This window comes from Callithrix jacchus, chromosome 10 (assembly GCF_049354715.1).
Source record: "Callithrix jacchus isolate 240 chromosome 10, calJac240_pri, whole genome shotgun sequence".
Taxonomy (NCBI): domain Eukaryota; kingdom Metazoa; phylum Chordata; class Mammalia; order Primates; family Cebidae; genus Callithrix; species Callithrix jacchus.
In genome coordinates, this window is record NC_133511.1 from 21,778,123 (window position 1) to 21,798,223 (window position 20,101).

General features: G+C 39.4%; 1 long non-coding RNA gene across 28 annotated transcripts in view; it reads right to left on the reverse strand.

Moving 5' to 3' along the window:
* LOC108593745 (uncharacterized) overlaps positions 1-20,101 on the reverse strand; it is a 363,338-nt gene that overhangs the window by 67,552 nt on the left and 275,685 nt on the right. The gene's annotated exons all lie outside the window — the stretch shown is intronic.

Genomic DNA, 20,101 nt, shown 5'->3' on the forward strand with positions numbered 1-20,101 from the left:
ATGTTTTATACCAAACCACTCACTGGCTAAACATGATTAAGAGATAGGCTATCTATAGTTAAGAATACTTTAAGGTGTAATCAAGGAATTGGGCAGTGAGTAGCTGGCGTAATGCAGCACCACTAAGGCATCATTTAAAATTTTTTACTGTGAAACGATTCGGGAGTCATTTCTTTCTGCTGATAGGGCTGTTAAAAAGAAGCAAATACCTGACTGTGGTGGACTCATGAGTCTACACCGCACCACAGCAGGATACCTGGCTTCCGTTCCAGTGTCTTTTCATTGGCCATGTTTTTGGACGCAGAGTTTGCCTTTCCTTCATTGTTCCTTCACTAATGGAAGGCAAACTCACAGTGCAGCTGCTTGTAAAGAGGAAAATTTATTTGAGTTTTGCCTGGCTGTGGATTGAACACTGAATCCATGGTGATGTCAGCAGAATGACACCAACAGAAAGATTTCCTGCCCTCTATCCCCCTTCCTTCTTAAAGATGTAGATCCTATAAAAAATCTCAGTGGATCTCCTTTGTCCCAAAGAGATGGGACAATTTGACCAGACAATTTTTTATATGAGAAGGATAGGAGGAAGAAGGAAGGAAGGAGAGAAGAAGAAAGAAAGAAAGAAAGAAAGAAAGAAAGAAAGAAAGAAAGAAAGAAAGAAAGAAAGAAAGAGAGAGAGAGGGAGAGAGAAAGAGAAGGGGGGAGAGAGAGAAAAGAGAGGCAGAGTGAGAGAAAAGAAAAAGAGCCAGAGACAGAGAAAGAAAAGAAAGAGCAAGATAATGAAGAAAAATAAAGAAAAGGAAAGAAAGAAAAAGAGAAGGAAGGAAGAGAAAAAAACAATAGAAAGAATAAGACAGAAACAAGGAAGGAAGACAAAGAAAGGAAAGAAGCTAGAACGAAAGAAAGAGAAAGAAAGAAAGAGAGGAAGAAAGAAGGAAGGAAGGAAGGAAAGAAGGAAGGAAGGAGGATCTCAGTGGATCTGAAGAAAGAAAGAAAGAAGAAAGAAAGAAAGAAAGAAAGAAAGAAAGAAAGAAAGAAAGAAAGAAAGAAAAAGGGAAAGCAAGCAAGCTTGCTCAAATCTAACCTTTGGCGTTCACTCTGACATGGGTGTCCCCTGAAGCAGGGGAGACACTACTGTTTGGTCTCCTATAGCTTTTCAGCTTTTCTGATCTTTTCTCTCGTCCTTTGCAGTCATTAGCTTTTGCCAAAGGATTCAATCACCTCAACAAAAGAGGCACATCCAGCAATTGCTACTACTCCAAGAGTAATTCATTGGTGCCAATCGTCATGCCACGTTTTATCCACCTGTGACATTGCCATGAGGATATCAGACCACAGAATGGGAGCAGCTCTCAAGGATATGACGCAGAGGCTTTTGGCACCAAAGCCAGCTAGCTTAGGTAGAACTCATTTTTTTTTTTTTCACCAGGAAAAATTGACCAGAAGGGCGTAGGGAGAGAGGAGACCGGCAAAGTAATGTCATTCTTTTCATGTTTCTTTCACGCAAAGGGAACACTGAAGACTGACTTAGATTTATAATCTTCCCCCCACCACACCCTTCCCACATTAAAAAATATTTTATGTAAATGATAAATGCAAGTGTGTACAGGTCAACTAAAGAGAAAAGACATGGAAAATGGTATAATAGAAGATACATTGGATGAAAACAAAAGACACTCTCAGATTACTTGAAGAGTGAGCTTATTTTTCTGCAATTAACAAAATGTTAAACCCACTTAATGTTCACTTAAAACAGACATATAACAGAAATCAACTATTTGAGAGTGAGAAATTGAAGGCAAATTCACTTTTGAAAACTAGATGAAACAAAAGAGAGACTTTGCCAATAAGAAGTTTTTCCGTGTGCGCTGGCTAAGGGATACTACTTTCACTTTTGAAAGGAGTAAGTTTGCTCAGGATGACAATTTTTCTTCATTTTTTAAAACGCAAACAATGATGCCAGCCTACAACTTCCTTTCTAGCTATTTTGCTAATAAAGCAGGGAAGGGGAATTGAAATATGAAAAAATAATAAGACCTTGATTCTGACATACAAACATCAGACATGTATTTTTAAAAATCAGATGACTGTCATCTCTTAAACAGAAGTTAACTGTATGCTACATAAATGCTTCCTAGATGCCAGCCAACTTTAATATTTTCTATTCAAAGCTATGTTTTGCTCTTGAGAAAGTATATCACAATTAGATGAGAAAGTGCATGGATAGAATGGCTTGGGAAGACTTGAAGATTGAATCCCGCAAGAAAAAAGACACATGATATGTAAACACTGAATATTCTTTAGGGTTTTGACTGCATGACAATAGAGTCTTGTTCTGGAAAAGTTATAGAGGAGTCTGGAATGTCCACAATGATACTTATAAAAAGAAGCAACCTTCAAACCCAAGAAATGATGTACAGCTGAAGCAGAAAGACCTTTGCCTCACTCTGAGTGCAGGTCCACTCAGAAGAAAAGCCACACACCCCTCTCTCTCTGCATTTCACCCTAGCAGGTTGGTGTTTCTCCACCTAGGACTCTCCATGTCTATTGATTTCCACATTTCTCTCTTTGTTTGGAAGATGAGAAGACTAGAAGATGATTTTATATAGTCTTCACTAAATGGAAGTTGGGAAAGAAAAAAAAGCATTCAACTATTTTACTTACTTCTCACTCTCAACTTTTCCCAAAAATTGATCTGGTTATTTTACTGTCCAGCCCTCCATCAACCTTCTAATACTTTTTCACACACACACACACACACACACACACACACACACACTTGCTTGGTCCAATCTGGTGCCTGCTTAACAACAACAGAATGACAAGCAACATCTGTTGGTAAAAAAGCCAAAGTCACACCTTAACATTTTTTTGGCTAGGTTTCTTTTTTCTCTTTTTCCCCTGATTCTAAAATGGGAGGGGACAGAAAGAGAAATATGAAGATTTATATTCATTATCGGCTCCAGTGAGGCAGCATCTATACTCCTCTAGAGCTATTTCAAGGTAAAAACAATTTTAGGTAAAACCACTGCAGAATATATGGTTGTCTCCCCTGCAGCAAGCCCAGCCACATAAAATCTAACATATCAAATCCCTAAAAATCAGGGCTTTTTCCTAATAGCTTTATATTCATCTTCTAACTAGAATTACAGGATCTTTTGTGTTAGGGAAGGAGTGATGAGAGATAGAAAAAGAGAAGAGTAAGACAGAAAAAGAAAAATAGCAGAGAGGAAAGGAGCGCCATCGTTCTTCCCAGATTTTATAACCCAGGCATATAACAGGCACATTTACACTTGTGCCACACACAGGAGCACGCACTGGAAGCAGCAAGGCTACAGCAGAAATCTGCACAGCTGTAGCCATCAGAAACGGGCTCTCTCATTCCCCCACAGAGAGGTGGATTTCTGGAAAGCTACCAACAGACCACAAGGTCACAATGCAAAGGATCAGAGCTCCCTCAATAGGAGGGGGATGGGGGGTGGAAGAGAGGAGAAGGAGCTGGTAAAAAAGAGAAAGCCTCACTCGCCAAATGAAACAATTTTGCCCCCAAGAAGGGAAATAGGGGACTGTCAGAAACTCAACTCCTATTTCACTCAGGGTTTGGAAGAAACCCACACACATTAAGGGAAAAATAAATGCAGACAAGTTGCTAAGGAGACTTGTGTAAACTCCAAGCGCAGACATATTTCTTGGCCTTTCCCCCTATGCTCCATCTTGTATTCTGATCACGCTGCTCTGCAGCAATGTTGCACCAACCTTCTGCATTAATCTTGGCCTTAACCGTGCATTCTGGCAAAGCACACTGGTTGCAGATATCATCATCTTTCAAACTTAACAAGTTAAAAGAGAGAGAGAGAGAGAGAGAGAGAGAGAGTGTGTGTGTGTGTGTGTGTGTGTGTGTGTGAGAGAGAGAGAGAGAGATTAGTTGGGGGGAAAGTAGGGAAATTTTAATTTGGAATTTTTAAAACATAGGTGTCGAACAAAGAACATATACAGTGCATATTTTGGGAGCAATGGGGAAAGGGATAGGCAAAACATCTAACACTGGACATTTCCCTTAGCCCGTAGATTCCTTCATTTCTCTGTACCCCTAGACTTTTTCCCCCTCCCACATCTTCGGTTAAAATCCTGTGGCCCTGGCAGATGCAAGCAGGACCTGCATCACTACAGATAACAGCGTAGGGTCCTGGGCTTCTGCAGAAAACAGTGCATTCCAAAAAGTCGAACCCTGCTCCCCTACTCAGTGTATCCCAGAGAGATCAGCTTTTTGAAAACAAACTGGGTCAATTTATAAAACATCTAAACCAAACCTGTGTCGGTTACCAGCTAGCATTTTGGAGGAGGGATTTCAGCCTGATGTCCACCCTCTGGAGCTGAGAGCTTGTCCCACAGTGACACATCTTCAGTTGCAGCTGATATGTGTCAACATTTGATTTAGAAGAAAATTAACATTTTCTTTCAGGACAGAGATGTTTGTACTGTAGAAGCCAATGTTTTCCTTTCTCAGCCTCCTGTATTAGAATTTCTAAAACCTTCCCCAGGACAGAGAGAGGATAGACAACAAATGTCCTAAATAATTGCGTAGAGCAATGTAGCAAACTATATGCCCCAAAATCTAATCTGTGTGTAGGTTTACATGTGTGACTTTGCATGTGCACATGCATGTGTGTGTGTGTTTGCATGTGTGCATGTGTGTTAATCTGTTTGTTCCTTTGTGTGTGTGTGTTTCCTGTATGTGCATGCATGTATATTTGAGGACATAAGTTTGTGTGTGTGTGAGTGTATATGCTTATGTGTTTGTGTTTTTGCAGTTATGTGTGCATATGCGTGTCTATATGTGTGTTTGTGTGTGCTTGCTCGTGTGTGTGTACGTGTGTGTGTGTGTGTATTTCCCTGCCTCGCTATGATAGTGGTATTAGTGAGATGTGCCCCAAGGCAGTTGGAAGGTGAGCCATCTGCTCAGTCCCTTCTCAAATTAGAGAAGTTCACAACGTTTGCCCACCAGCCACAACAGAAAAGCTCCAGTGACGAGCAACCAATCAAGCCTGATTTAGTTGCAGTCCTTAGAGGGGTGGCCACGAGACAAGATCCTGGTGAAGGGATGGAAAAGTCTTTGCATTCTGCAAATGGCTGGTGTGTCTCTTCATGCTCCAAGAAGGCTATGCATCTTCCATCTCTTCCCTCTGCCAACCTCTATTTGGTTTTCACACTTCAAGGCTAAAGCAAGCTGTGCTGCCTCAGTTGAAATAAGGCCGCCAGGCAACTCTTAAGCTAGCAAGATGGAGATTTCGCTACTGCCATTTTCGGAAAAAGACACTGTCCTGTAACTAGCCCTGCTTGCCTACCCTTTACACATAGGAGAGCCCGATTTTAGGGAAGGGCAGATCACTGGAGTTGTCTTTATGACCTTATCCCTACAAAGCATATCCTCAGATGTTTTATGGCACTAAGCCATCATGACAAATCAAAATGAAAAATGAACCTGAAGGGAGAAGCTCAGGGTGGGCATATCTCAGCAGAACACTGGGCAATTTCCCTGTGATCTGCTTGGTCTGGGTGTAGGGCAGTGACTCCTGCATTTTTTCATTTGTCCATAAAGCTACAGTAGCCTGAACCCCAGAAAATCCCATCCAGGCACCTGTTGGCCTATTTTTTCTGCCTGCTGGGTCTGGGAGAATTGTCTCACCCTAACATGAAGACATATTTGTTAGGATACCGAATGTTCTATATAATCAAAGAGAGGAAGAACTAACTTACAGGATCAATGCAACAAATGTTCCTAAATAGAAGATTCTTTCCCATGTAGATTGCCAAATAAAATGCTTTCTATTATAAGTTGGCTCACTGCTTTCTCAAATTGCCTAAAGAAGAGAAAACACATGAGACACCTTTCATTATATGACCTGCCCTCCCTCCAACCTTACCAATTCTTCCTGGAAAAAGGAAAGCTATTAGTAAAGAAACAGGAATATGGCCAGGCCAGCCTGGAAGGGAGACTGCACCAGACACATACAGCATTTGGATAACTTTCAGGTAGAAAAAATAGAGGTTTTAAAAACATTGTGGAAAATCCTAAAGAAGCCTCTTTTTTTTTTGAGATGCAGAAAGAAAAATAGCCAAATTAACAGTGGCTGGAAAATTTAAATGCTTCCCAGAAACATTTCAAAGAATAAAGTAACACAACTTCTATTTCCAACAGGAGTACTGGGCTATGTTTGTATATATGTGAAGATCTGTAAACAGATTCAAGTACTTGTCATCCAAATCTCTCACTTCTAGCCTCCAGGTCAAAGAACACATCTTTTTCACATTGTGTAAAGTGACCTTCCTTTACTCCAGCCTAAAATTCAGTCTTATGCTCTACATACAGGTTAAGAAATAGAATGTTCTTCCTCCATCATTCATAAGCTAATGCTTTAGATTGTGAAATGCTTTACACATTTCACATTTGGGAGTCATTCAACAATTGTCTCCCAAATCCAGTTGGTATTATCACTCCACACTGCAAAGACAGTTAATACAGAGGAAAAGTTAAGCGTCTTTCCCAAGCTCGTATATCATTGTAACGACAGCATGAGAATTCAGATTTTTCTCCCCTCTTCAAACTGATGAGAGGTTCCTAGGTCTGACTGAAGGAATTTGGAGGTGTCCCTTCCCCCATTCTGCATTGCAGTCAGCTGTTTTGTATCACATTTATTCCCAAGGTGTAGAAACCCCAGCCATGTGGCCTCCAGTAGCTGCCATCTCTGTTAGCCCCAAAGACTAAGCAATCAATGGTTCATCTTGGGGACTGGCATCAGAGATCAATTTGGGTTAAGAACAGACTCCAGCCGCGTATTCTATTCAAGCCAATCCACTGGCACATTGCTGTCATTCTAATCACGGGTAACAGATGACAGGCCTCACTCACCATTCTGCAAAATGGTTTATACTATCTAGACTAAAACTAAAGCCCATCTTTCCATTACCTGAGGTAACTGTCAGTGCTCTCTGAATTTTTATTGATTTTATACATGGGACAGCATTGAGGGGATGACAAATTCAAGATTTGAACAGAGGGTATCAAGTACAAAGTATCCTATGTAAAATATTTATGTTTTCTATATATCCACAAGCTAGGTGGTTATTAACAGATACTCTAAAAATTGCTAGTGTCTCTCAGGGGGCATTCAAATGGTTAAGATGCTATTCTTGGGTAAAATTAATCCATAATATAATTACATCTGTATTTTCATCTCACAGAAATAATTTGTTTCTGACCTTTAATGTGAACCAGACATCACCTCATGGATGGCTCATAGAAGCAGGGTCATATTTCCCATTTCTTTTGGTGTGGTATTTTTGGGGTGATAGACAAGAATGGGTGGGGTAAGTGGAAAGTCAAATCTTGACTCTCATATAAACGATTTGTAAACAGAAAAGGCTGGCAAAAGCCACAGATGCAGTCCAAAACTCCTTCTGGAGAGGTTTTAATCATACCGTGAAGAACTTGAGATGCCACCATTTTTATTTTTATTTTTAAAAATTAAGCCACTTACTCCAGCTCTAACCAACTGATTGGAGCTTTTTCAGAAACTGAGATGGATTCTGAAATCATGTTTGATCTTGGTAGAAAAGAGTCTTATAAGCACTTAGTAAGTTATCACTGCCATGGGGAAGGGGATCGATGAGAAAATGTAGACCAAATACTTGCCATTCCTGGCTGCCCCAAACATTTTCTGTATTGGCGTGTCTTTGTCTTTCTCATGACAATGGAAGTAAGCTATTCAGCAGCTTATCTGTGATCAATATTTGGATTCCTGAGAATAATATTTTTATTATATCATTTCTGGACATTCTTGCTCATAAAGAAGGAGTTCAGGTTGATTTTATCTTGCATTAACCAGGTCCAATGCATTTCATTCACATAATCTTTAGGGTACAACCTAAGTTACTAGAGCAAGGTAGAAAAAAACCAAAACAATGCTCCTCACCTTTCACCCATTGCTGGGAGATGCACATCTGCTGATAGCTAAGACTCTGTTAAAAGCAAAAAATCAAGAAAAAGAGAAAGTTTGGTGCAGCCAGGACCCTCAAATCCATTAATCCTAAGTCTAATTCTCTTTAGAATCTAAGTAAGACAGTATATTTTACAACAAAAACCTCTCTCAGGTCAATGCAGCAAGACCAGACTATTTCTTCTGGAAAGACTGGGAAACAAACTCCCGGTGATGGGTGAGGGCAAGCAAGGGCAAGGAGAAGCCATTGTAATGAGCTGTGGATGCTCTCCATCTTACCTTATTGACACTGCCAGGCTCCCTCCTGCTAGAAGCTTAGACAGCTATGGCTGAACAGGACATAAAAGTAGCAGACTTGCCATTGATTTAGGACACTCAGCCACAGACAGAGGTACCAGAAGACCTTAGGCCCTAAAGAAGCTTCATCACTGTAAATGAGGTCTCACTATAAATTCAAAGGCTCACTAATGGACTGCTGTTCCTACAAGGAGGTGAAGCTTCAGTCTGAGGTCCAAGTAATTCAAATAAAAGTCCCTTTTCAGAGACAGATGCCTAAAGTCACCACATTAGAGACTCTCTCACTCCTATTGATCTGGATTTATCTGCTGAACTCATATGGTGGGCCATGAAATCCACCTTCCCAGAGACAAGGCAGTTAGGTATTGATTCCAACCTGTGGGGAAATCCATTCTATTTTCACATTTTCAAGATAAGGCAGAGGACACTTTCCTCCCCTCAGCCCTCAGGAGCTACCATTATGGCCTAGAGAGGTGAAGACTTTCCCGCCATTGAACAGAGGTCATCGGTCCTTTTCTTTTTTTTTTTTTTGAGCAAAATAGACAGAGCTCACAGGTCTTCAGAAGCTGGACCATTACCTAGTTCATCCCTCCATCACCAGGGAGGAAGACAAATGGGTTCTGCAGCCCCTCCCACTTTCAGTACATTTGGCAAATGAACATGAAGGGTCGGGGCTGCCAGATGTTTTTCAGTGACCTGTGTGCACGAAGCCAGGGATTAAGATCAAGTCGCTGATGAGTTTTCCTGGTGGACCTGAAGTCCCCAGCAGAAGCAGTGACCGCAGGAGACAGGAGCCCCTACCTTTGAGGTAGAAATTTTCAAGGAGACTTAGAGGCTTGACCTCCAAAGGAAAAGCCTGGTTGGAGATTAGACATAAAATACAATAAAAACTCTGTCTGGAACAGGTTTACATAGAATCCCCTGGGTAACAAAAAATTATGAGAAATTCCAACCAGGAGTTCATCTGAGCATCAGAACCTTCGTGTCTGCACATCTGTAAGTCCTATTAGTGCCTGTAAGATTGACTTGGCCCTGGATGGATTTGGGAAATGCAGTTACCCTGAAGGGGTCATGACAATATGAGAGCTAACACATGGCTGCCTCAAACCTCTCCTCAGAGCTTCCTTTAGGGGGGATATGAGCAAGTGGATTGCGAGCCCCAGGGTACCCCCATCCTAAATTATCACCCCCCATCCACATGCAGAAATGGAACTGTGTGTCTCCCCAGCAACTGTTTAGTTGATGCCAGTTTGCAGGTAGAGATGCTGGCATTTTGCTGCTGAAACCCAGAGCTAGATTTTCTTCTTAGCAGTTCACAGCCCTTCTAGACCCATGGCAGACAAAGGCATCACCAAATCCTCACTAAGCTAACATAAAAGCCCTGAGAAGCAGAAACCCTCTCTCTGTCTAACTGCCTTTCTTACAACATACGGCCAACTGGCCTCACTAATGCTAATACGATGAAATTCCTATTTAAACATCTTAGTGGAGGGCTCTAAAATGGCTCTGTCTCTACTGCACCATTTCTTTCTTTTTTTTTTTTTTTTTTTAATTTTCTGTTAGATCTCTGCCTTTACTAGATTCCCACTTCCCGGCACACACATACCTCACAAATGGGCCGTGCCAGATGGACTCTTAATCATAGTAATCAGCTGGGAAATTAAATGTTAGAAAATCCAGCTAGTCTCCTGAATTTTCCCACTTGAGATTAGGGCCTGAGCTGTCACCATGCCCTATATGAGACCCAGTCTGCCTTTTAAAGAAGGGCCAATGTGACAGATCCAGTATGGGCTTCATGTTTTATGGGTGTTTGTGTTTCTTTCCCGGAAAATGACTGTAGCTCAATTCAGTTTTGTTTCAGTTCTGACGGCTGCTATTAATACCTCCTATTTACAGAACACACACCTCAGAAGAGCTCAAAACATTTACAGAAATTAACCAAGCCCTGCACCATCCTGTCAAGCATGCAGGGGCTAGATCTTACTTTCTTCATTTCAGAGGAAGCAAATGAATTATTAAGAGGACAATTTTTTTTTACCATGCCACAAAAATAGGACCCCATCATCCCCTCATTTCTGGGGCTCTGTCACATAAAATGTTTTTTTTTTTAATATTGTACTCACCAGCTTGTTAAGCTGGTATTTTTCAGACACACACAGGCACACATCATGATGTAAAATCCTGATGTGCAAATACGTCTTCTTTCCATAAATCTCCCCACAAGTGTTATCACAGGTTTCCTTTAGTAGGTGATCAGTAAGGATGACTGACTAGTTTGCAATAAACCTAACATCTTCCTGGAGTAGTTTTCTCCATCTTTTCCCAGAAGACTCCCAGATTCTGCTCAAATGTTGCTTCCTCAAGTGACTATGAGGTTCCATCTGCAGCCAGGTTTTTGGTGAATCTGTAGTACCCACCTCACCCAGCTCTCACCTCACTGGAATTATTAAAAGGCATTATAGTAAAAAGAAAGGAACTTTGTAGTCTTTGAGATAGACAGGACTCCATTTGAATCCGAGGTCTGCCATTGGGGGACAAGGTAATTAACTTTTCTCTATTTCCTTATCTATGAAAGGAAGACTTTAAACAAGGTATAAAAGGAAGACTTCTCTGTTTCCTTATCTATAAAATGATATAATAATATCTACTTTGGAATTCATCAGGATGCTATTTGTAAAAAGTGAAAACATAAACGATTTACTATTCATCAGTATGGAAATAATCAGATACATCCCCAGTATTGATGAGTATCAATGCTGAGAGATACTCTGTAGCCCTCATAAAGAAGTACTAGACATATACAAAGCAAGAACTGATAAAGAAATACTTCTAAGACATATTAAGTGTGAAGTACAAGTTGATGAGAATATATATGATTCTATAAATATAAAAAACTGCCAAACTATTGTTGCAACCAAGTGAGTTGTAAGGAAAGCACCATGCTCTGAGATCGAATCAGGAGTCCTTTATTGCTGGCAACAGAAAGAAGGCTAATGCTCAACATTCTCTCAGCCTGAAGAAGGGGCTTGATTCCTTTTTATACCTTGGTTAGCAAAGGGGGTGGCAAAGCGAAAAATTTTACAGAAGCAGAACAAGCAAGTTATATAAGGAAGCTGGTAACCAGGAGGCAGGAGGTTCCCAGGATCCCAGGATTGTTGGTTACCAAGTGGGGTAGCAGGAGGGACTTTCCATACAATCAATCACCAAGTGGGGGTAGATTATTCACAATAGCAGGCAGACTCACCAAGCAGGAGGTAGTTACAATGGTTACAAGGTACTGGGTACAGCATGATGCAGCTGTGTACCCGAAGAAGAAATGGCGGGGAGGGGGAGGCTACAATGCAGTTTGTCAGGCTTACATCTAAGATGGAGTCTGTTAGGCTATCACACTATGTGGTTATCACATAATAATATACACGCTTACTGAAAAGCAGGGAATGAGACAGGTGAATGAGGTAAACTGTATGATGTACGTATAAATAAAGTGCTCAGGAAATGGTAGTTAATTCTGTTAGTGTTATATGAGTTCCTTGGGGGTGTGACTGTGTTTCAATCTTTTATTTGTAGCTCTCCTGGCAAACCATAGAGGCTGACTGAGTAAAAGAAAATTACTCAATAAATGACTCAATCAGGAATTAATTGTTGAGTCAGTAAATAAGAGCACTAATGTGAATTACAAAGAGTCTTATGTATTGTTTGGAATGTTTTTGAATGTAGGGAGGCAACGTAGTCCTTTGGGAAGAAACAGAACTAAGAGTCATAGGCCTTGATTCTTGATTAGTATTTCTTAAAGTGTGGTCTCAGGACCACCTGCAGCCAAATCACCCAGGAGGCTTATTAATCATTAAAGATTCCTGGGACCCACCCCTGATCTGAATCAGATTCTTTGAAATTGAGATCCTGCAATCTGTGCTGTAAACAATTTTTCTTTTTTCAATTTTTTTTGTCAGCTTTATTGAAGTATAATTGACACACAGAAATTGAATATATTTAAGCTGTACAACTTGGTGCTTTGATATATGTATACATTGTGAAATGTATATATTTTGATATATGTGTTCATTGTGAAATGATCACCACAATCAAGCTAATTAACACATCCATTACCTCACATAGTTCTTTCTCTTTCTCTTTCTTCCTTTTTTTCTCTTTTTTTGTGGTGAAAACATTTAAGATTTACTTGCTTAGCAAATGATGAGAGAAGACACAAATAAATGGAAGGACATACCATATTCATTTTGATTGGAAGACAATCTTGTTAAAAATGTCTATACTACCCAAAATGATCTATAGATTAAATACCATTTTAATCAAAATCCCAATGACACCCTTCACAGAAAAAAAAAATCCTCAAACTAATAAAGTGTCACAAAAAGACTCCATATAGTCAAAGTAATTTTGAATAAAAGAAATAAATCAGAAAGCATCATGCTTTCTGATTTCAGAATACATTGAAAAGCTACAGTAATCAAAGCAGCATGGTAGTATCATAAAAACTTATAGACATACAGACCAATGGGACAACATAGAGAGTTCATAAATAAATCCACATATTTATGGTCAGTTCATATTTGACAAGAGTGCAAAGAATGCATATGAGGAAAAATAGTTTCTTCAATAAATGATGTTAGAAAAACTGCATATCCAGATACAGAAGAATGAAGTTAGACCCCTGTGTCACATCATATACACAAATCAACTCAAAACAAGTTAGAGACTTAAAGTAAGACCTGAACCTATAAAACTACTAGAAAAAAAACATAGGAAAAAGGTTTCTTGACATTGGTCCTTGGCAATGCCACTTTGGATATAATATCAAAGACACAAGCAACAAAAGCAAAAATAGACAAATGGGATCACATCAAATAAAAAGCTTCTGCACAGCAAAGAAAACAATCAACATAATAAAAAGGCAACTACTGAATGGGAGAAAATATTTTTAAGCCATATTTCTGATGAGGGGTTAATCTCAGTGGTATTTATGGATCAAAGTTTGAGAATTGCTGGTTTCTATCATGTTCTGACTTCCTGTTTGACTTTGGGCAAATCACTAATCTTTCCAGAGTATAGTTTCTTCTCTACAATGTAGTGGTTAGATCTTAAATGCACCTTGAAGTTGTAAAATTTTATACTCATGACTAATCCAATTCCCTGACTTTAGGTAGGTCTGTATATAAGCCATATAAAATGAACTATTCAAACCTGGTTTGAGCTGTCTTTGGTCCTTGGACGGTCATGTGGACACCTTTCAAATTCAGAAGCTGCTGGCTATTCACACTTGCTCCTTGTAGTCTTTAATTATTAAAACCAACTAGTAAGTACATTCTCTGAGCATTGGTTCTAAATGATTAAAACATATCATTTTAATTTGTAGTATATTTATAATATAATTATAATAAATATATTAACATAACTATAACAAATAATATAACACATATATTCTCTCTCTCACACACACACACACAACACAGCACAACACATACACACATGAAAAAGGCAGAGTAGTATGAAGAACTTGGAACAGATATGAAAAACAATGTTAGGGAAAGATTACTGAAAAATGCCAATAAAATGTCTCTCTTTGGCCTTGGGTTTGTATGAAATAAGAAGAATCTGTCCAGCCATTTTTATGAAAATTAAAAGCCAAGAGCATAGATGCCTGAGTTGAAGGGAGGCATCTAGCACATTTTAAGTGTAGAGGACAAAAAAATGGCAAGTGATAGTAACACCCAATAAACCCCAAAGGTTTTAGAAGGCAAAATCCAAAACCAAATTAACTTTTCCTTTTGTCTTCTGATACAGAATTGTTTCTTAGAGTCACCAAAAAAAAAAAAAAAAAGGCTCTGCATCTTAATAAGAGTGTTTTGAAAGAGATTTCTACCTAAGAAAGGACTTGGAGTCAATAAATCTGGATTTCCATCTTGTCTACCCTATTTATTAGGTGTATGGTGTTGGCTGCCTTCCTGAGTCACTCAGAGCCCCAATTTTCTTATCTATAAAATTGGAATGATGCAAGATATATTTCACAAGGTTATTGGAACAATGCAATGAAATAATGCATGTGAAAGTGCCTAGCATTGTGCCCAAGATGTATTGAGATTTTAGTCAATATCGAAAAAAACACACACTTCATTTAGCCATGGTATAGAAGGTAATTGCCTCTTCAGCCCTGTCTTGCCTTTGTCAGTGAGCCTGACAAGACAAAGTGGTGATTTAGGACTATTTAAAAGGACCAGGCTTTTGAAAATCCCAAATTGTTTCAATTCTAGAGTTCCTATGTTATTCAACTGTGTTCCATATTTCTTTAGAAATTAAAGGCAAATCACGAACCTTATTATAAATCCTTTTATCAAAAGCTGGAGTCTAATGACTCTGAGACACAATGAAATGTATCTTTAAAAGGAAGGCCAAGATTATGGATGCTAACACAGGGCAGTGATTTTGGACTGATGAATTACTAAGGTCTAGAACCCTGCCTAACACATAGCAAGTACCAAATAGGCACTAAATGAACACAAGATTGGATGCTTCTAGCTATTTAAAACGTGGGAACAGATTTAAAAAAAAAAAGGTTAATAGAGTGTGGATGGTGGAGATGGTGGGGCTAAACTCTAAAATTCATTGGAAATCTAAGGTAAGAGTTAAACAAGACATCTGGAAATAAGCTAGCCCACCAATAACCCAGATTGCTGGTGTTAAACATTTGTCATAATTCTACTAAACTCATTGCTACAATTTGAACATGTCCCCTCCAAAATTCAGATGTTGCGAATATGGCAGTATTAAGAGGTGGGGCCTTTAAGAGGTGATTAGACTTTTGAGAGGTCCTCTCTCATGAATCGGAGTAAGGCCCTTATAAAAGAGGCTTCATGCATCATTCTGCCATGTGAGGACACAGAGGAGGCTGCACCCCTCTGGAAGATGTAGCCTTCAGCAGACAACAGAACTCACCAGCACCTTGATCTTGGAATTCCCAGCCTCCAAAAATATGAAAAATAAATTTCTATTTTTTATAAACTACCAGTCTGTGGCATTCTGTCATAGCAGCACAAAGAGACTAAGATACTCAAGTTCTGTCACCTCAACAACACCAAGCTCTAAGTTTATAAGGGAGACAGTTAAAATTCCTTAAGTGACAGCTTCTATCTTCAGAATTATCTGGACCTAAAAATAGGGAACTAAGAGCCCTTAGATGTGGTTTCTGACTGACTTTCTTTCCTTTTTTTTTTTTTTTTTTTTTTTTTTGAGACAGAGTTTCGCTCTGTAGCCCAGGCTGGAGTGCAGTGGCACAATCTCGGCTCACTGCAACCTCTGCCTCCCGGGTCCCAGTTCAAGCGATTCTCCTGCCTCAGTCTCCCAAGTAGGTGAGATTACCGGCATCTCACCTGTAACAGGTGAGATGTAACATACCCAGCTACATTTTGTATTTTTAGTAGAGACAGAGTTTCACCATGTTGGCAGGGCTGGTCCTGAATTCCTGACCTAGTGATCTGCCCGCCTTAGCCACCAAAAGTGCTGGAATTAGAGGCATGAGCGACCTCACCTGGCCAGTTTCTGACTTTCTTCCTGTCTCTCCTTCCCCACTACTCTCCAACTCTCATGTCACTCACTCATACTCACTCTCATTTTCACCTCTGAGTCAGACATCTTGGCTTGCACCTTCCTTAGATGCAGGCCTCACACATTTCTTGTTCACTGCCATGTGCCCAGCCCTGGAATACTGTTGGCCATACAGAAGTACAGAAAAAATAGTTATTAAATAAATTATATATTAGCTGAACAAGTCAGGAAGATTTCACATCAGGTAGAAAAATTCATTGTTTTACCTCTAAAAGTATCCCCAATCATTTGTACTATACTCCGTTATTTCTTTTTGCTAGGCATATATTATGTATTCCATGTACTTACTTGTTCACTATCCTATGAGCTGTGAGAGCCTCACAAATGAGGAAAATATCTTCCTCCTCTGCATCCTCCACAAAGAGCCACTTCAAGGCTCCACCCACAGTGGTTGGTGATTCACCAAGCATGGCTGACTGACTCAGAACCAACATGATACTTGCAGCCTACTCTGGACCTTCCATGGGAGAAGGGACCACATCTCATTCATCCTGGCACTTAGTCCAATGCCTGACACATTAAAGACACTCAATAAATACTGGCCAAAAAGAAAGAAAAGCAGTATGAATGAATAATACTAAAAATTTTTGAATGTTTTATTAAAATCAAACATGAAGCAAAATAAACTAGCATGCTTCTTCCATTCATTGTATCCTGCATTCATTCAACAAGTATCTATTGAATGCCTAGTTTGTGCCAACCAGTGTGCTCTGCACCAGTGATCTGGAGATGAATTACATATGAGTGAGAAAACAGGCCTGCATGGGATTTCCACTCTAGCAAGGAAGGTGGATGATACACAAAGGATTGCACGTGCACATCTCCACGGGCAATGAGAAAGTACATCTCTTGTAGAGGTGTTGAGGAAGCACAAAAAAGACAGATGAGTAGGGAGGGATGAGAAAAGGAAAGAGGAGACTAAAAAATCTTCAACAAAATATATCTGCCTCTGCAACAAGAAACTTCTTATAAAGACAAATGTACTCAGGACATTAGTCATTCGTTAAACTCATGATTGAGTGTGATGGCAAACTGTGATATAGCAAACAGATATACTTTATGCATAGCAACATTGACATGCATCAGCCAAAAAAAAACCAACATTCCCATTTGATTGACTCGTTGGACAGACTCAAATGCCCGTGCTCAAGTGTAGGCTGGGCTCCCTGACCTTGGCACTAACTACAGGTGTTTCAGTATGTTCAGCAAGTTCTTAGAAGTGGTCAGCTTTTGTTTAACTTAGTTTTCACAGAGATATCTATTGCCTTGCACTTGACATTCACTGAAATATTTTGCACCAGGGATTCAAGCCCAGTGGGAAAGAGCAGCAGGGATAGAGGATGAGGAGGAAGTTTTCAAGGTAGAAGCACAAGAACTTAAACACTAAATAAACTACTTGAAAAAGGAACCCAGAAGGGAGTTACACCATTGTTTCAGAATAAATTCAAGCTTAAGTGCAACTACCTTGAACATCAAGATGAATAAGAGGAAAACCAAGGTGTTCCAGTATTTGACCAAACACAACCCTTTGATCTGGCTCTGATAAATACATCTCTGTTCCACGTTTTTACCTCCCACAACCATAGCGGCCCGCCCTATGCCAGAAGTGAAGTCATGGACCCTGATCTGTAAGATGGAAACTTTATAGTTGCATTAGCAGGAAAGATGAGGGAAGACTTAAGTTTACATACGTAGAGATAAAAATGAGTGTCTCCCTGTATTGGCCTGTATACAAAATGAGTGTGTGGAAACAAAAAAATAAGTCTTGGTACAGAATATTTGTTATCACCAAGCATGTCCTTTCATCCAGGTTTTCGGAATTTTCTTTTTATCCTAAGGAGTTATCATGTAGAAATACAGAGGCAGACAGCCAAGAGTTGCAAATACGGTCCTACTACCTAGGTGGAAGCTCTGAATAAGTTATTTAACTTCCTCATACTCAGTTTTTTTTCATCTCAAGCATGTTGAGTTGGAGAGTACGTAAAGTCAGCTGGCACCTATAGAGTCCAATAAATATGGATTCCTTTTTCTCATTCCCTAACAGAAATACCAGGTAAGAACCAAGGTTGTGTTTGCTTAGATGTTTTTTTAAAACAAGGAAGGTTAATGAGCAGTATAAGCAAGTATATGGGGAACACACCTGAAATACAGTATTAAGTAACCAAAGGTGAATCAGGACTCTCAGAGAAATAAAGGGAAGAAAAATGGCACTGTTCCTTTGGGAGATAAATTCTTTGTTTCATTCTCTTTTGCTCTTGTGACCTTCCTGTTTCTATGGTTCTTCCACACGCCCACTTGCTTCTGAATGCCCCAATGCCCCAGGCTCAGCGACATCTCATGAAGAAGCTGCTGTAGGCAGCTACATCCCAGCCATGCTGCTATCCTTCCGCCCTAACTTCTCAGGTGAATCCTCCCACTGAGACAACAGGCTCTTGAAATTTCTTGCAGCACATGCTGCTGCCCTTACTTGGTTGGAGGCTCCCGAGTCAGGCAGACCAATACCATTCTAATTTTGCTGGTTACTTCTTTTAGTAAATTCAAGATTGGGAGGAAGAGGGAAGGCTGCATGTCCACAAGACTGCTGTGGCCTTCTAAAGAATTGCTCTATCTGAATGGATATAATTACAAAACTGCTAACAAAGTAAACGGCAATTCGCACACTCACAAAAGTTCACTCAAAAGCCTTACATCCATAATCTATAAGATTTCTATTTGTCATAGAAAAGAGACATAGAAGGTACCTTCTTTTAGTGGTTTATCAGTCAACTGAGCTTCCAAAATACTATGTTCATCAACACATTACATAGAGGACTCTTGTATTTTCCTCATTGGAATAATACAAATAAAATATGAATAATAAGTTATTTACACTGTAATGTAAATATAAGTATCCATCTAACAAACATCTGTTTACTACCTTCTGTGGATTAAGCAATGAGTTAGAAATGCATACATGGACGAAATTTTTCTATTCCCTGGAATAGTATTTATGGATATAGTTTGGATACAGATTTCATGAATATACAGTGAAATATCCTGCCATATTTCTCAAGTGCATCAGATTTAGCTTTCATAATATTTTCATAAACATAACATTTTCACTCTTAGGGCATTCTTTCTTCAAATTATTTTTGGCCAATCTCACCAAACTGCCATCTCTAGCTTTAAAAAAATGGGATTCCCTGTTTAGGATGATGTTACATTTGCTATGGAAATATTGACTCTAAAAAGAAGGACTGAGATCAGATATGTTGGACTCAAACGCCAAATAGAAGAGAAGCACATTAATGCCAGGATGATGAATGTCCTCACATGAGGCCATCCTTCTTTATAGTTTCCAAGGTAAGTTTGCAGTGGTCTTTGGAGAGAAGAATGAGGAAAAAGAATGGGGAAGAGAAAGACAAGTATGGTAGGAAAAAATATCTGTAGCTAAAATATACAGTACATATCATTAATAAATTTTAAAAATGATTAAAATATGTTCATTCCAAAGGAAAGTAACACTTGTTAAGGGGTGCTGGAAGTCTAATGCCAGTTGTTATTATTTTTGTCCATAAGAAGTGGGCTTAAAGATGAGAATATGGTGTCTCATATTCTGAGATGCTGTATTCTCAGTGTTGATTAAATCATGGATCACTATTCAGCCATAAGAAAAAAAAAGGGGAAATCATGTCTTTTGCTGCAATGTGGATGGAACTGAAGGCCACTGTCCTAAGGGAAATAACCTTGATCTAGAAAATCAAATACCACATATTCTCATTTATAAGTGAGCACACAGAGACATACAGAGTGGAATAACAGGCATTGGAGACTCCAAAAGATGGGAGGGTGGGAGGAGAGTGATGGTTGAAAAATTCCCTATTGGGTACAACGTTCACTATTTGGGTGATGGGTTCACTGAAAGCCCAGACTTTACCACTATGCAGTAGATGCATGTAAGAAATTTGCGCTTATATCTCCTAAATTTATAAAAAATTTTAAAAGAGTGGTGGTTAAAATATGTTGATATTCTCAGGCCCAGCTCCTGCCTTTTTGGCAGCCCCTATCTACAGGCTCAGCTCCAGCCTTAAAAAAAAAAATGTTGATACTTATGAGGAATATAAAATGGCAGCTAATGACTCAGTGAATAGACAAAGGCAGGAATAAGCTAAAAATGAAGAAGGGAAGAAGATACTTGGCACTGCCTATCA